General features: G+C 48.5%; 1 protein-coding gene across 3 annotated transcripts in view; it reads left to right on the top strand.

The window, feature by feature from the left end:
- LOC115471716 overlaps window positions 1–14,749 on the top strand; it is a 34,673-nt gene that overhangs the window by 710 nt on the left and 19,214 nt on the right. Inside the window, exons 1-2 of one of the 3 annotated variants that reach the window (XM_030205519.1) lie at window positions 107–196; window positions 467–512. The exons of 1 other annotated variant lie outside the window; for it this stretch is intronic. The gene's annotated coding sequence lies outside the window, so the exon portion shown is untranslated. Of the gene's footprint in view, window positions 1–106; window positions 197–218; window positions 513–14,749 lie in introns of those variants that run through there. One more of the 3 variants, XM_030205511.1, reaches the window with a different exon arrangement.

The following is a 14,749-nucleotide window of genomic DNA, read 5'->3' as shown; positions in this document are numbered from 1 at the left end:
AATCAAACAAAATAAAACATGGAAAAGAAAGTAAGATGATACCTTTTTTATTGGACATAAATGTATTAAGTTATGTCCAATAAAAAAGGTATCATCTTATTTTCTTTTGTTTGATTTCTATTGATATCCTCTCGAACAGAAAGCGCGGTGATTATTGGCTTGAGTAAATGGCGGGAACCGGGAAGTGAGACACTAGGTTGGTTGGTTTTTTTTTGCTTGTCGCCAGGGTTGCCACAGGGTTTTCGCCTTTGTCCGCTTTTTTTTTTTTTTTAAGAGTGCGGGCGGGTTGCGAATAATTGGGCGGTTTTCCGTGCGGCCTGTTTTGGACTGTTTTAGGGGCGAGACGAGAGGCGGGCTATTTAAATGCCTGCAGCAATTTTCCGCATGCCCCTTCCTTTTCGTTTTTTGTGTTGGCCGGTGCGGACCGCGTGCGAGCCTTGACTCCTTGTTCTCTTTCATTCTCTAGTCTGCTTCAGTGTCATGGAATGGTTAATTAAGGTTCCTGGAAGAAGGTACGTATGTTTGTGTTGTTGGTTTTTTTTTTTTTTTTTTTTTTACCTTAACTCTAAATATATTACACTGGCAACACTTGGAAATTTTTGCTATGGTAATACGTTTCTTACTCGCTACTCAAAAAAAAACCAAACACCTAATCAGTGGCTAACTTGTGGTGCTCTGTATAGAACTAGGATTTGAGGTATGAGACTCGTAAGTATACCGCAATTTGTCACTTTTCTTTGGTTTAGAGGGAGGGTTGGATATGTACGCATGAGTTAATATAAATGCAAAATAACAAGTGCTTGGGGGCGACATTTTCTACGGAAGAGCCACATGTAGTAGAAAACGAGTAGCTGCTTATGGTGGAGGCTAGTGTTGCCGTGCCTGTTGCACGGTCGGGTCTTCCCGCCCAATTGGGCCGTTTTTCAAAGCTGTTTGTGGGAATTTTTCGAGTTTTTTTCCTGGCTTTGTGTGTTTTATTTTGGGCAGTATTCGCTATTCAACGAGCCTGTTTCAGCTGTGCCTTTCAAAACCCATGCTGGGGCTCCAGCTTCTCTCGTTGTATTCCACGCCTTCATTCTGGTTTTCCAAGAAGGTCTTATGGAAGGAGACGGCATGTCAAAAAGTTGAAGCCTATTTAAGAGACTGAATATTTTATATCTCTCTATATAAAACGCACCTCCAACGTTCTAATGAAGCCTCTCTTAGCCAACATTCTAAAAGTGAAGGGGCGGGGGTGAGATTGCTTTGTGTCTGCCCCGCCCACGCGTCAAACGTGATGACGTCGAGGGCGGAGCAATGACACTCAACCAATCGCATCGCTCGGCAGCGAAGCGTCAGGGAAGGAGGCAGCGCTCTCGACGTGTAGCCTTCCCTTTGCTGTGTTCCGCCTTCTTCTGACGTCAAGGATGACGTCAAAAGGCGGAACACAGCGAAGGCAAACCTAGACTTCGGGAGCACCGCCTCCTTCCCTGACGCTTCGCTGCCGGAACCGCCACGGAGGTAAATTTAACAAGAAGAAAAAAAAAACGCATGTTGGGGGGACAGAAGAGGGTGGCCAGTAAAGTACAACAATGGGAGTGGGAGGGCAGGGAAGAAACGACAGCATGGATGCGAAAGGGGGGGGGGAGAAGAGGGCGGGCCAGGCTGGGACATGGGAGAGAGAGGAGCATGGATGCGAGGGGGGGTCATGGAAGGGAGAGAGGGGACTTGCTGGAAAAGGATGAATGGAGGCGGCAGGGGACAGAGGAGCATGGATGGCCATGGATTGGGAGGGGGAGGGTTCAGGGAGAGAGGGGAATTGCTGGAAAGGGATGAATGGAGGGGGCAGGGGACAGAGGACCATGGATGGGTATGGATTGGGAGGGCAGGGCTCAGGGAGAGAGGGGAATTGCTGGAAAGGGATGAATGGAGGGGACAGATGGGCATGGATGGATATGGATTGCAGGGCAGGCCTCAGGGAGAGAGGGGAATTGCTGGATAGGGATGAATGGAGGGGGCAGGTGAGAGGAGCATGGATGGGCATGGATTGGAAGGGCAGGACTCAGGGAGAGGGGAATTGCTGGATAGGGATGAATGGAGGGCACAGATGGGCATGGATGCATATGGATTGCAGGGCAGGCCTCAGGCAGAGAGGGGAATTGCTGGATAGGGATGAATGGAGGGGCCAGGTGACAGAGGAGCATGGATTGGAAGGACAGGACTCAGGGAGAGGGGAATTGCTGGATAGGGATGAATGGAGGGGACAGATGGGCATGGATGGATATGGATTGCAGGGCAGGCCTCAGGGAGAGATGGGAATTGCTGGATAGGGATGAATGGAGGGGCCAGGTGACAGAGGAGCATGGATTGGAAGGACAGGACTCAGGGAGAGGGGAATTACTGGATAGGGATGAATGGAGGGGACAGATGGGCATGGATGGATATGGATTGCAGGGCAGGCCTCAGGGAGAGATGGGAATTGCTGGATAGGGATGAATGGAGGCGGCAGGTGACAGAGGAACATGGATGGGCATGGATTGGGAGGGCAGGGCTCACACTCTCTCTCTCATATACAATGTCTTTCTGACTCTCACTCTCACACACTCTATCTCACACTGTATCACATTCACTCTCTATGTGCCACACAGTCACTCACACACTCGCTTGGTCTCATACACTCACTCTCACAGAGAATCTGTGTCTCACACACACTCTCTCTCTCGCCCACACACACACACTCTCTCTCACACTGTGTCTCACATACACACTTGCACACACTCTCATTCTCACACACACACTCTGTCACAAACACACTCACACCCAGACTCACTCTCTCTCTCACACACTCACACTTTCACTCTGACTCTCAAACAGTCACTCTCACATACACTCTCCCAAACATACACACTCCGAGGAAAACCTTGCTAGCGCCCGTTTCATTTGTGTCAGAAACGGGCCTTTTTTACTAGTATAAATATAAAACATGTACTCATCATACAGTTTTCAAATGCTTAACTGTAAAATATAATGTAGGTGTTCAGTTATCCACTAAATACCAATTAATAGGGTGTGGAAAAAAATCACTCTAATACCACTATAGTACATGCTAGTAGTATAGTGGTATTATATATTGTTTGGGTGTTCAGTTATCAACAGTGGTCTCACCTGCTATAGCTCTATGGTGCTATTAAAGCTGTTGACCCCCTCAATTCAATCATTGCACCATTAGTGGTTCTTAGAATGTTATATACTTAAATGCCACTTATCTGAACAAGGGGCTGGATAACACTTCTGCTATAATGTAGAGCTACCAAGGAGACCACCATGAATCTCTTCTCTCTATATAAAAGGCAACCCTAACGTTCTGAAGCCTCCACGGAAGTTGAGGCGCCCGAGATATCCGGTGTGCCCTGGAGTGTCTGCACCGCCCTCGCGTCAAAACATCATGACGTCGAGGGCGGAGCTATAACACTCGAGGCCCGAAACGCCACAGGCACGGCCACGGAGGCGCAGCAAAACAAAAAAAAACCAAAACCCTACCCTCACACAGCGACGCGAACACCGAACAAGGCAAGTAGCTCGGAGGGAGGGGGCCCCTTGCTAGCGCCCATTTCATTGCGCTCAGAAACGGGCATTTATTTCTAGTGCTTCAATAACACTGATCTACAAAAAAAACCCTTTTTTTTTTCTGTAACAAGAACAAAACATTTTCTGGAAGAGAATTCTTCCCTGAATCCAGATCTCATTTCAGAATTTCTGTATCAGCCTCGGTTTTCATGTGATGATGGTTTTTGTAAATGCTTGTGTCGGCGTATGTAGCTATTATATGTATCTGGCAAAATGACACGCTTCTGCTACAAGAGTTCCAAAAAACTGTCAGTTCACAAAGAAATCAAAGATATAAGCAACATAAGAGTAAAGAGAAGTGAAGAAACATACCTAAAGATTTCCTTCCTGATTTCCTGTGGTACTTTGCCTCGGGAACGTCTCTCTGTAAGGTCCAGCAGTAGTCGGACAACATTGCGGCATTCCATTTGCCTTGATGACGCTTTTCCATTTGAGAAATGTCCTGGTGGAACCGTTCTAACGGATTCGATATCATTACAAAAGACCATGTCACCTTCCTTGGAGAAATATTCAGAAAAAATAGCATGTCAGTCACGAAAAACACTCACTTTTGTATCGCAAGAAAGAAGATTCCATCCTTTTAATCACAATCCTAAAAGCTCAGCCTGTTGCTTCGACAAATTTAAATCACGAACAAGATCGTTGAGATTCCCTTGTGTCAAAAAGTGGGGCACATTTGATTCACAGAGGTCCTGAAATGATGGGTCCCCTTCTCTGTCTTCAGCATGTTCGTCACTGTATTCATCTTCACTCACTATCAAATTCTCAGGAGGCACTAGTATGGCAATTCTTCACTGTGACATACAGGTCTTATAGCAGATGGTAAGTTACGATATTGCACAGTTTTCCTTGTTTTTTAGGTAATTCCTGCTATTTTTGTCAGACAGAAATAAGTCTGTTGTGTGATCAGTTGGTTCCCTCCAAATCATGAGAACAGCAAAGGGCATGCGATGTCTTCCTTTTAACCAGCCTGTCAGGAGTGTAACACATATCGAACAGCAAATGTGGGAAGCCCATTTGCGGTCCTGTTCACCAACCTTACACCCGAAATATAGTTCGTAGCACTTTTTTACAAGAGGATTAAGTTTTCGCGATTTGAGTACACTCTCCACAGAATAAAAAGAAGTTGGGCTATTTGCACAGGTACGAGGCATTTCTTCTGAAATGACACAAAACACAAACTTTCACAAACGTAGAACTACAAGCAGTCACTTCCAACAGCAATTGTTGACTGAACTCTCAATGCTGAGATACAGGTGGCAACTGATGCAACAGAATGTGTTTGAACATGTTCGAGCATGACTCATGGGCAGTGTTGCCAAACCTCCCTTATTTCCTTGTGGTGGCTTTCTAAACTAAGGGTTTCGTATTGTAATTCCTAGTATATTTCAATTGTTTTTCCAACAATTACAACTGCTGAATTAAATTAATCCACAGCATCAGGGCTGCCGAGAAACTTGGCCGGGCCCGGGACAAGGCCGCCTCGCCCCCGCCGCTGCTGCTCCCCCAAGGGCGGGATACAGGAAGGGAGGGGTTCCGCCTCACAGGGAGGTGAGAGGGAGAGTTGCACCGCATGGTGATTTAAATACAGGTGGCCTGCCTCGTGGCAGACGGTCAGAGGGCGGGTGGGACTGGCACCGGGCCCCCCCCCCCCCCTCTCGGCAGCCCTGCACAGCAGGGTACCAAAATGCAGCGTTTTAAAGGATTTTTATAAAAAGGGTAGCGTGTCACAAGAAAACTGAGCCCAACAGGCAAAAACTGATTTCATTTTCGAATTCAGCACCCATGACTTAGCTAAGAACACCATTCACATTCTTTGTAACAAAAATGCCGTTTACCAGTGTAATCAAAGAATCTTCTGTGAGAATATCACACCAAATCTGTGCTCAAAAAAAATCTTCAAGCTGCAGCAGCTACATGGTGTCAAACTTCATTACTTGACTCCAGAAATTGACTATCCTGCCAAAGTTGAAAAAAAAAAATTCCCAATCAAAAAGTAACAAATGGATATCTAAAAACTTGAGCAGCAGTCCTTCCAATAATTCAGGGCTTGCTATGAAATGTCACTGATAAATACCAATATCTCTGTCTATCACTCTGCTACAATAGTCGCCACGTCGTTTCAAATAGTCACAGTTCAAATCCCGTTCATGAGAAGAATCAAACATAAATTCCAATCTTCAAATAGTTTCTACCAAAAATTCCATATCATCAAGCTGATCAATCCATAGACTGGTGGGTTGTGTCCATCTACCAGCAGGTGGAGATAGAGAGCAAACTTTTGCCTCCCTATATGTGGTCATGTGCTGCCGGAAACTCCTCAGTATGTTCTCTATCTCAGCAGGTGGTGGTCACACACAGCAGCAGCTCTGGCTAGGCCTCCAAGCCTAATCCTTAGGTTTTGTTGAGGCCTGGGGTTGAGGGCTCTTTTGAGCAAGTGCAAACCTGGTGGTGCCAGGTCCCTCCTTTTCTCCCCCCTCCCGCTGGCTCCGTTTAAAAAAAAAAAAAAAAAAAATTTTAAACGTCTTTAAAGGCGTTTAATTCGACGTTTCTTTAAACGTTCATTGCAGCTACTCACTGGGACACCAGTTCGTTACAGCTCGGAGCGGCAAGCAGGTAATTTTACCTTTTTATAGCGGGCAGGGGGTTCCCCGATTCTTCTCCTCGTGGCATATGGCGTCGGAGGGCGAGGGCGCAAAGGGTCGCTCCCCGGATCGCTGGAGCGCTTCTAGAGGGGATGCGGGGGTTTTACAACCTGATTCGCCCTTGATGGGTGACAGTTTAGTGGCCGATGAATGTCCCGGTCGTTCCTCCGGCGTGGCGGTTTTTTCCCGCCATAAACGCCCATCCCCCGCTCCTCGCCTCCGCCATCTTGGCCGGCCACGCGGCTCGGACGGCTTCTTCGTGGGCCGCCCTTGAGGTTGGAGACATTAATGCCATGAACGCCCTTAATTTGGGCGACGGCACAAAGCGGCTAAAGTTAAGCGCCGTTCTTCCCGCGCGGCTCCTTCACGGAGTTTCGCGCCGGACGCCATTTTGGATGCGCAGCATGTCTCTCCCCCGCTATTGCGAGCGCCGGTTGAGAGTGCGTCTAGGGCTGTTGCCCAGGCTGCGGAAGTGCACTGTCTGGGGGGTTTCTCCCCCGAGTTTGTTTTGCTGCTGCATCAGGCTTTCCTCATGCAAAACGCTGCCCCTGCTCCCTCTTCTGATAAAGAGGTTGAGGTTCCCAGAGGTAAACGCCCTCGGGTTGATTTCCAGGCCTTGGAGGACTTTGTCTCCTCCGATGTAGATGAGGGCAGCGTGTCTGAGGTCTCCCAACGGTCCTTTGCGGATTCCTTGGAGGAGATAGATCCCCGCTCGGATGGAGCGGATGACCCCTCTGCAGCGCGGCTTTTTAGCCCAGAGGATTTGCCCAACCTGTTGTTACAGGCCATGGACACTTTAAAGATTTCCTCTCCGGAGGACGTCTCTCCCTCAGCCCCTGTTGGCTCTGCCATTATGCTGGGGACGTAGCGCCCGCCTAGATCCTTCCACGTGCATGATGCCATGCACACCTTAATTGCGGCTCAATGGGATGTCCCGGAAACGAGCCTTAAAGTGGCTAGGGCTATGTCCCGCCTCTATCCTTTGGCTGTGAGTGAACGTGAGGCCTATCTGTGGCCTACCGTGGATTCCTTAATCATTGCGGTGACTAAGAAAACGGCGTTGCCGGTGGAAGGTGGCACGGCCCTAAAGGACGCCCAAGACAGAAGATTGGAGGCGGCCTTAAGGTCGTCCTTTGAGGCAGCTGCGTTAAGTTTGCAGGCCTCAGTTTGCGGCTCCTATGTGGCCAGGGCGTGCCTGACTATGGTGCAGCGGGCTTCCCCCTCGGATCTTTCCTTGAGGGCTGATTGGCCGGCCCTGGAATCGGGCTTAGCCTATTTGGCAGACTTGCTGTATGATGTCTTGAGAGCCTCAGCTAAGGGCATGGCTCAGACAGTCTCTGCGCGGCGGTGGCTTTGGCTGAAACATTGGTCTGCTGACCACGCCTCTAAATCCCGCCTGGCTAGATTGCCTTTTAAAGGCAAGCTGCTCTTTGGGGTCGAGCTGGACAAAATCGTGACCGATCTCGGCACGTCTAAGGGCAAGAAATTACCAGAGGTCAGGGCTCGGGCTAGTACTCGTCCCGGTACCTCCAGAGGACGGTTGCTGGAAGCCCGTCGGTACCGCCCGGGCAAGTCGGGTTCCTCTGCCCCCTCTTCCTTCAAGAGGAATTTCTCCCCCAAGCAGCATTCCTTTCGCAGAGACCGCCGTCCCGGAGGTGCTCCCTCCGGTCCTCCCCCAGGGTCTCGTACCCAATGACGGGGCCTTGGTCCACGCCCCAGTGCAGATTGGAGGACGGCTGTCCTCGTTTCTGGGCGAGTGGACCACTATAACTTCAGACGCGTGGGTGCTGGAAGTCATCAGAGACGGCTCCAAGCTAGAGTTCTGCCAACCCTTAAGAGACGGGTTTGTACTCTCTCCCTGCAAGTCTCCGGTCAAGCTGTGGCAGTGCAGCAGACCTTGGACAACCTGATCCGCCTGGGTGCGGTCGTTCCGGTGCCAAAAAATCAGATTGGCAAGGGACGTTACTCCATTTACTTTGTGGTTCCAAAGAAAGGAGGTTCTGTCCGGCCTATCCTCGACCTCAAAGGGGTCAATCGGGCCTGGAAAGTGAGGCACTTTCGCATGGAGACTCTCCGCTCTGTTATAGCGGCAGTGAAGGCAGGAGAGTTCTTGGCTTCCTTGGACATCAAGGAAGCGTACCTGCATATTCCCATCTGGCCTCCTCTCCAACGCTTTCTGCGTTTTACAGTCCTGAGACGACACTTCCAGTTCAGAGCCCTCCCTTTCGGGTTGGCTACTGCTCCGCGGACCTTTTCCAAAGTAATGGGGGTCATAGCGGCCTTCCTGCTAAAGGAAGGAGTACAAGTCCATCCTTATCTGGACGTCTGGTTGATCCGAGCCCCCTCTTATGCAGAGTGCGGCAAAGCTATGGACCGGGTAGTTGCTCTGGTGAGCTCCCTGGGATGGATCATCAACTGGAAGAAGAGCCAGCTGCGCCCGACTCAGTCCCTGGAGTATCTGGGAGTTCGATTCGACACCCAAGTGGGCAGAGTGTTCCTGCCAGACAATCGGATTGTCAAGCTTCAGGCTCAGGTGGACTAGTTCCTAGTAGCCTCTCCTATTCGGGCTTGGGACTACGTGCAGCTGTTGGGCTCTATGACGGCCACGATGGAAGTAGTGCCCTGGGCCAGGGCTCATATGAGACCACTACAGCTATCTCTGCTGCTGCGCTGGACTCCGATGTCGGAGGATTATGCGGTGCGCCTTTCCGTGGACCCAGCAGTGCGCAAGGCGCTGAGCTGGTGGACGCAGACAGACAAGTTGTCTGCAGGATTGCCTCTGGTGACCCCGGAGTGGATTGTCGTCACGACAGACGCCTCTTTGATGGGCTGGGGAGCCCACTGCTTGGGAAGGACAGCGCAGGGGCTCTAGTCTCCTGCAGAGGCAAGTGGTCTATCAACCTCCTGGAACTCAGAGCCATTCGGTTGGTGTTATTGGAGTTCATCCCGGTACTGGTGTTGTAGCCTGTACGGGTCCTGTCGGACAATGCCACGGCTGTGGCCTATATCAACCGCCAGGGAGGTACCAAGAGCGCCCCTCTAGCCAAGGAGGCTATGAGTCTTTGCCAGTGGGCGGAAGCGAACCTGGAGCAGCTTTCAGCGGCACACATTGCCGGAGTCATGAATGTCAAGGCGGACTTTCTCAGTCGCCATACCTTGGAGCCCGGAGAGTGGCAACTATCTGCTCAGGCGTTCTTGGACATCACGAAGCGCTGGGGCCAGCCGAGCCTAGATCTGATGGCGTCATCGGCCAATTGCCAAGTGCCGCGCTTTTTCAGCAGAGGACGGGACCCTCGATCCCTGGGAGTAGATGCTCTTCTCCAACAGTGGCCGACACAAGAGCTCCTCTATGTGTTCCCGCCCTGGCCCATGTTGGGCAGGGTGCTAGACCGGGTGGCAAAGCATCCCGGCAGGGTAATCCTGGTGGGTCCGGATTGGCCCAGACGTCCCTGGTATGCGGACTTGATCAGGCTCTCAGTCGACGATCCTCTGCGGCTGTCAGTGGAGCAGGGCCTGTTACATCAGGGTCCCGTGGTGATGGAGGATCCCTCTCCCTTTGGTCTTACGGCCTGGCTATTGAGCGGCAGCGTCTGAGGAAGAAGGGCTTCTCAGACAAGGTCATCGCCACTATGCTGAGAGCGAGGAAGCGCTCTACTTCTACTGCTTACGCCAGGGTTTGGCGTATCTTTGCAGCATGGTGTGAAGCAGGCTCACTTTCTCCCTTCACTGCTCCAATTTCTTCAGTGTTGGCGTTCCTGCAAGAAGGTCTGGAGAAAGGCCTGTCGCTCAGTTCCCTTAAAGTCCAGGTAGCGGCTCTGGCTTGCTTCAGGGGCCGCCTGAAGGGTGCTTCCCTGGCTTCGCAGCCAGATGTGGTGCGCTTTCTCAAGGGAGTTAATCACCTGCGCCCTCCTCTGCACTCCGTGGTGCCTGCGTGGAATCTCAACCTGGTGATAAGAGCATTGCAGAAGCCGCCTGTTGAACCCTTGTCGAGGGCATCTCTGAAAGACCTGACGTTGAAAGCAGTCTTTTTGGTGGCTATCACTTCAGCCAGAAGAGTTTCCGAGCTCCAGGCGCTCTCATGTCGAGAGCCTTTTCTGCAGTTCACTGAGGCAGGAGTGACTATTCGCACAGTGCCTTCCTTCCTGCCCAAGATTGTTTCTCGCTTCCATGTGAATCAGCAGCTCTGTCTCCCTTCCTTTCGTAGGGAGGACTACCCAGAGGAGTACTCCGCTCTTGAATATCTGGATGTGAGACGAGTCATCATCAGATACTTGGAAGTGACCAATGATTTCCGGAAATCGGATCATCTGTTTGTCCTGTTTGCAGGTCCTCGTAAGGGTCTGCAGGCTGCTAAGCCTACAGTGGCAAGATGGGTCAAGGAAGCCATTGCAGCGGCTTATGTGGCCGCGGGGAAGGTGCCGCCTATCCAGCTGAAGGCTCACTCCACGAGAGCTCAGGCGGCCTCGATGGCAGAGGCCGGATCCGTCTCCTTGGAAGAGATATGCAAGGCGGCAACGGGGCTTCGGCTCATACATTCTCCAAGCATTACCGTTTGACTGTGGCTGCACGGGCGGAGGCCCGGTTTGGAGCTTCAGTGTTGAGGTCAGGGATTTCTATGTCCCGCCCTGGGTGAGTACTGCTTCGGTACATCCCACCAGTCTATGGATTGATCAGCTTGATGATATGGAAGGTAAAATTATGTATAATCATACCTGATAATTTTCTTTCCATTAATCATAGCTGATCAATCCATAGCCCCTCCCAGATATCTGTACTGTTTATATTCTGGTTGAATTTTAGGTTCAAGTTTAGCCTTCAGTTACTTCAGGAGGACTTCGTGTTCAAGTTCTTCTTTCACTTGGATTCTTCAAGAGTTGAGACGAGTTTGTGTTACAGTGAGCTGCTGCATTCCTCTCCCCTCCGTTTTACGGGGCTGGATTGAGACATAAATTCTGCCGGCACTCCCTCCCGCTTCGTGCGGCTGTAGGGCAGCTTTGTACCCCTCCCGCTTCGGCGGTGTTAGGGTCAGTCAGCTCCTCCCGCGGTTGCGGTTGCAGGATAAGCCAGATCCCCCCGCATCGGCGGGTGTGGTGTCCCTCCCCCGCTCCGCGGGGATGAGCTGGACGGATTCCCCTCCCCCACTTGTGTGGGGATGAGCTGGGTTAATTCCCCTCCCCCGTTTCGGCGGTGGTGAGCTGGGCAGAGTGTCCCTTCGTGGGTGTAATTCTCTAAGTGCTGAGTCCTGCGGATGGAGCTTTGATATCGACATACTGAGGAGTTTCCGGCAGCACATGACCACATATAGGGAGGCAAAAGTTTGCTCTCTATCTCCACCTGCTGGTAGATGGACACAACCCACCAGTCTATGGATTGATCAGCTATGATTAATGGAAAGAAAATTATCAGGTATGATTATACATAATTTTACCTTGCTGGTCTTAAAGATCTGTGCTATTTATTTTATTTATTACATTTGTATCCCACATTTTCCCACCTATTTGCAGGCGCAATGTGGCTTACATAGTTTTATTACATTGTCGTTCCAGGATATCAGATACAGTTAGTGATGTGCAGAGATTACATAAAGGAAGAAAGAAGGGAGTAATTAGGGTAGGTGTAGAAGGTGGGCTTTCATAACTGAGTTGGTTGGTGAGGTGGACTAGTGAGGTTATATGTTCTAATTGTAGGCCTTATTGAAGAAGTATGTCTTCAACGAAACTATCTTTCGCAAATCTTTGATTGTTGCTAGTTTCTACCGATCTCTACACGGTCCAGTGTTTCGCCGAAAGCGTCTTCAGGAGATCAGACTTATGCTGCTTTCTGAATCTAATAAGGTAGATCTAAAAGAGAAATTACGATTACTGATTTTCCTAAATATAGACTAAATGTCACATTTTTTTTCCTTGCCCACCACTGGTTCTCATTATGAACTTGAAGTTCCATTTAAATTATCTTTGGAGCAGACTAGTTAGAAACTCCCGCTTAGAGATTTCCCCGACTGAAAAGATGCCCACAAATGTGCTGTAAACATCAAATCTAACCCCACTTACTATATCTTCAGGACCAATAGCTGTGTTCAAATATACTACTCTGTCTCAAGACCTAATGGGGTCACCGTTTGCCAATTCTAGATTATTCTTTGTTCCTTTAGTAAAAGCTTTTTGGATATGTCTCCCTCAGTGTTGCATATTTGCAGTAACACTACAAATTTTAAACTCATCAGTTGAAGGATTAGCATTCATCCAATGTTGGACTAAAGAAGCCTGAATGTGTTTATTATGAATATGACACAGATGCATAGGAGCCAGCTCTGTGGCTGCCTAAGCACCCCCAATATTAAACAAATTCCTTTATTGTGTCCAGGGGGAAGTAATTTCTGTTGGGTTCAGCACCCCCAATAATTTTGAAAAGTTGACTCCTATGCACAGATGTTCAGCTATTCTTAATTTGAATTTCTTCTGGTTTGCCAATAGAAATCAAACAAAATAAAACATGGAAAAGAAAATATACCTTTTTTTTTATTGGACATAACTTAATACATTTCTTGATTAGCTTTCGAAGGTTGCCCTTCGTCAGATTGGAAATAAGCAAATGTGCTAGCTGACAGTATATATAAGTGAAAACATTCAAGCATTACTATGACAGTCTGACAGGATGGGGGTGGGTAGGAGGTATGCATGGGGACATCAAAGCATATCATTGATATTCTAACAGGATGGGTGTGGATAGGTGAGGGGTGGGGTGATCAACAGAGACATACAGCTTTATGGTTTATAATGGGCTAGGAACCCCAGATCCTTGTTAAGTCCTTTCTGTTGGGTGTTAAAATATTCAATCATTCTGACTTCAAAGGTCTTACGTTCTTGTATGGTTTTAAAGTTACATTTCAGGATTCTCACTGTGAAGTCACTGGTACAGTGTCCTGGTCCTGTAAAATGTTGACCAACAGGTGTGGGAACCCTACTGGCACCAGCATTGTTCATGTGATGTCTATGTAAATTGAATCTTGTCTTAAGCATCTGGCCTGTTTCTCCAATATAGCATCCTTAGTTACATTTTTTACACTGAATGATATATACCACATTGGAAGATGAGCAAGTGAAAGATCCCTTTATGTTGAATATCTTTCCTTTGTGGATGACTTTGGGGTCCTGTGAAATATTTTGGCATAGTTTGCAACTGGATAAATTACAGGGAAGTGTGCCCTTCTGATCCTTTTCAGTCTGTGATGGAAGTTTACTTCTGATTAGCTTGTGTTTTAAGTTGGGTGGCTGTCGGAAGGCCAGTACTGGTGGGGATGGGAATATCTCTTTCAGTAATTCATCCTCCTGGAGTATAGGTTGTAGATCTCTTATGATTTTCCTCAGCTTTTCCAGCTCTGGATTGTATGTCACTACAAGGGGGATTCTGTCTGTGGCTTTTTTCCTCCTTGTACTGTAGCAGATTCTCCCTGGGTGTTTTGAGGGAGGAGGCAATATTCTTGGAGATTATTTTGGGGTTGTAGCCTTTCTGTTTGAAGGCTGCAGTCAGGCTTTTAAGGTGTCTGTCTCTGTCCCCTGGGTCAGAGCAGATACGGTGGTATCTTGTGGCTTGGCTGTAAATGATGGATCTTTTTGTATGTGAAGGATGGAAGCTGGAGTTGTGGAGGTAGCTGCATCTGTCTGTGGGTTTCTTGTATATAGATGTTTGTATACAGCCATCACTGATTGAGACCGTGGTGTACAAAAAATTGACTTTTTCTGGGGAGTAGTCAATTTTGAATCTGATTGTAGGATGGTATGTATTGAAGGCAGAATAAAATTGTTTCAGAGTTTCTTCACCCTTCGTCCAAATCATAAAAATGTCATCGATGTACCGGTAGTATTTTAGAGGTTTGGTCTGGTGTGTATTCAGAAATGTCTCTTCCAGCTCAGCCATAAAAAGGTTGGCATATTGGGGTGCTGTCCTGGTGCCCATCGCAGTGCCCATTACTTGTAGATAGATATCATTGTTAAAGCGGAAGTAGTTGTGAGTTAAAATGAATTTGATTAATTTTGTAATAGTTTCTGGTGAGTATTGATGGTCCAGTGTGGATTTTTTTTTAGGAGTCTTCCACATGCAGCTATGCCATCCGCATGTGGAATGTTGCTGTATAGTGATTCTACATCCATCGTGACCAGAAGGGTGTTAGGTGGTAGTTGCTTGATATTTTTCAATTTATTCAGAAAGTCTGTGGTGTCTTGTATGAAGCTGTTAGTTTTGTGTACGAGAGGTTTCAGAATTCCCTCTATGAATCCTGATATTTCTTCCGTGAGTGTGCCAATACCTGATATGATTGATCTGCCAGGGTTTCCTGGTTTGTGGATCTTGGGTAGCATGTAAAATGTGCCCACAGCAGGCTGGTTTGGTATGAGTTTCTTCAGGTGAGGTTGCGCTTGTGTAGGAAATGTTTTGATAAGCTTATATTTATTGAATTACTAGTAAAAAAAAGCCCCGTTTCTGATGCAAATGAAACGGGG

The sequence above is a fragment of the Microcaecilia unicolor genome, chromosome 1, assembly GCF_901765095.1.
Source record: "Microcaecilia unicolor chromosome 1, aMicUni1.1, whole genome shotgun sequence".
Lineage (NCBI taxonomy): Eukaryota > Metazoa > Chordata > Amphibia > Gymnophiona > Siphonopidae > Microcaecilia > Microcaecilia unicolor.
The sequence above is the reverse complement of the archived record's forward strand: the minus strand, read 5'-3'. Positions and strand labels throughout refer to the sequence as shown.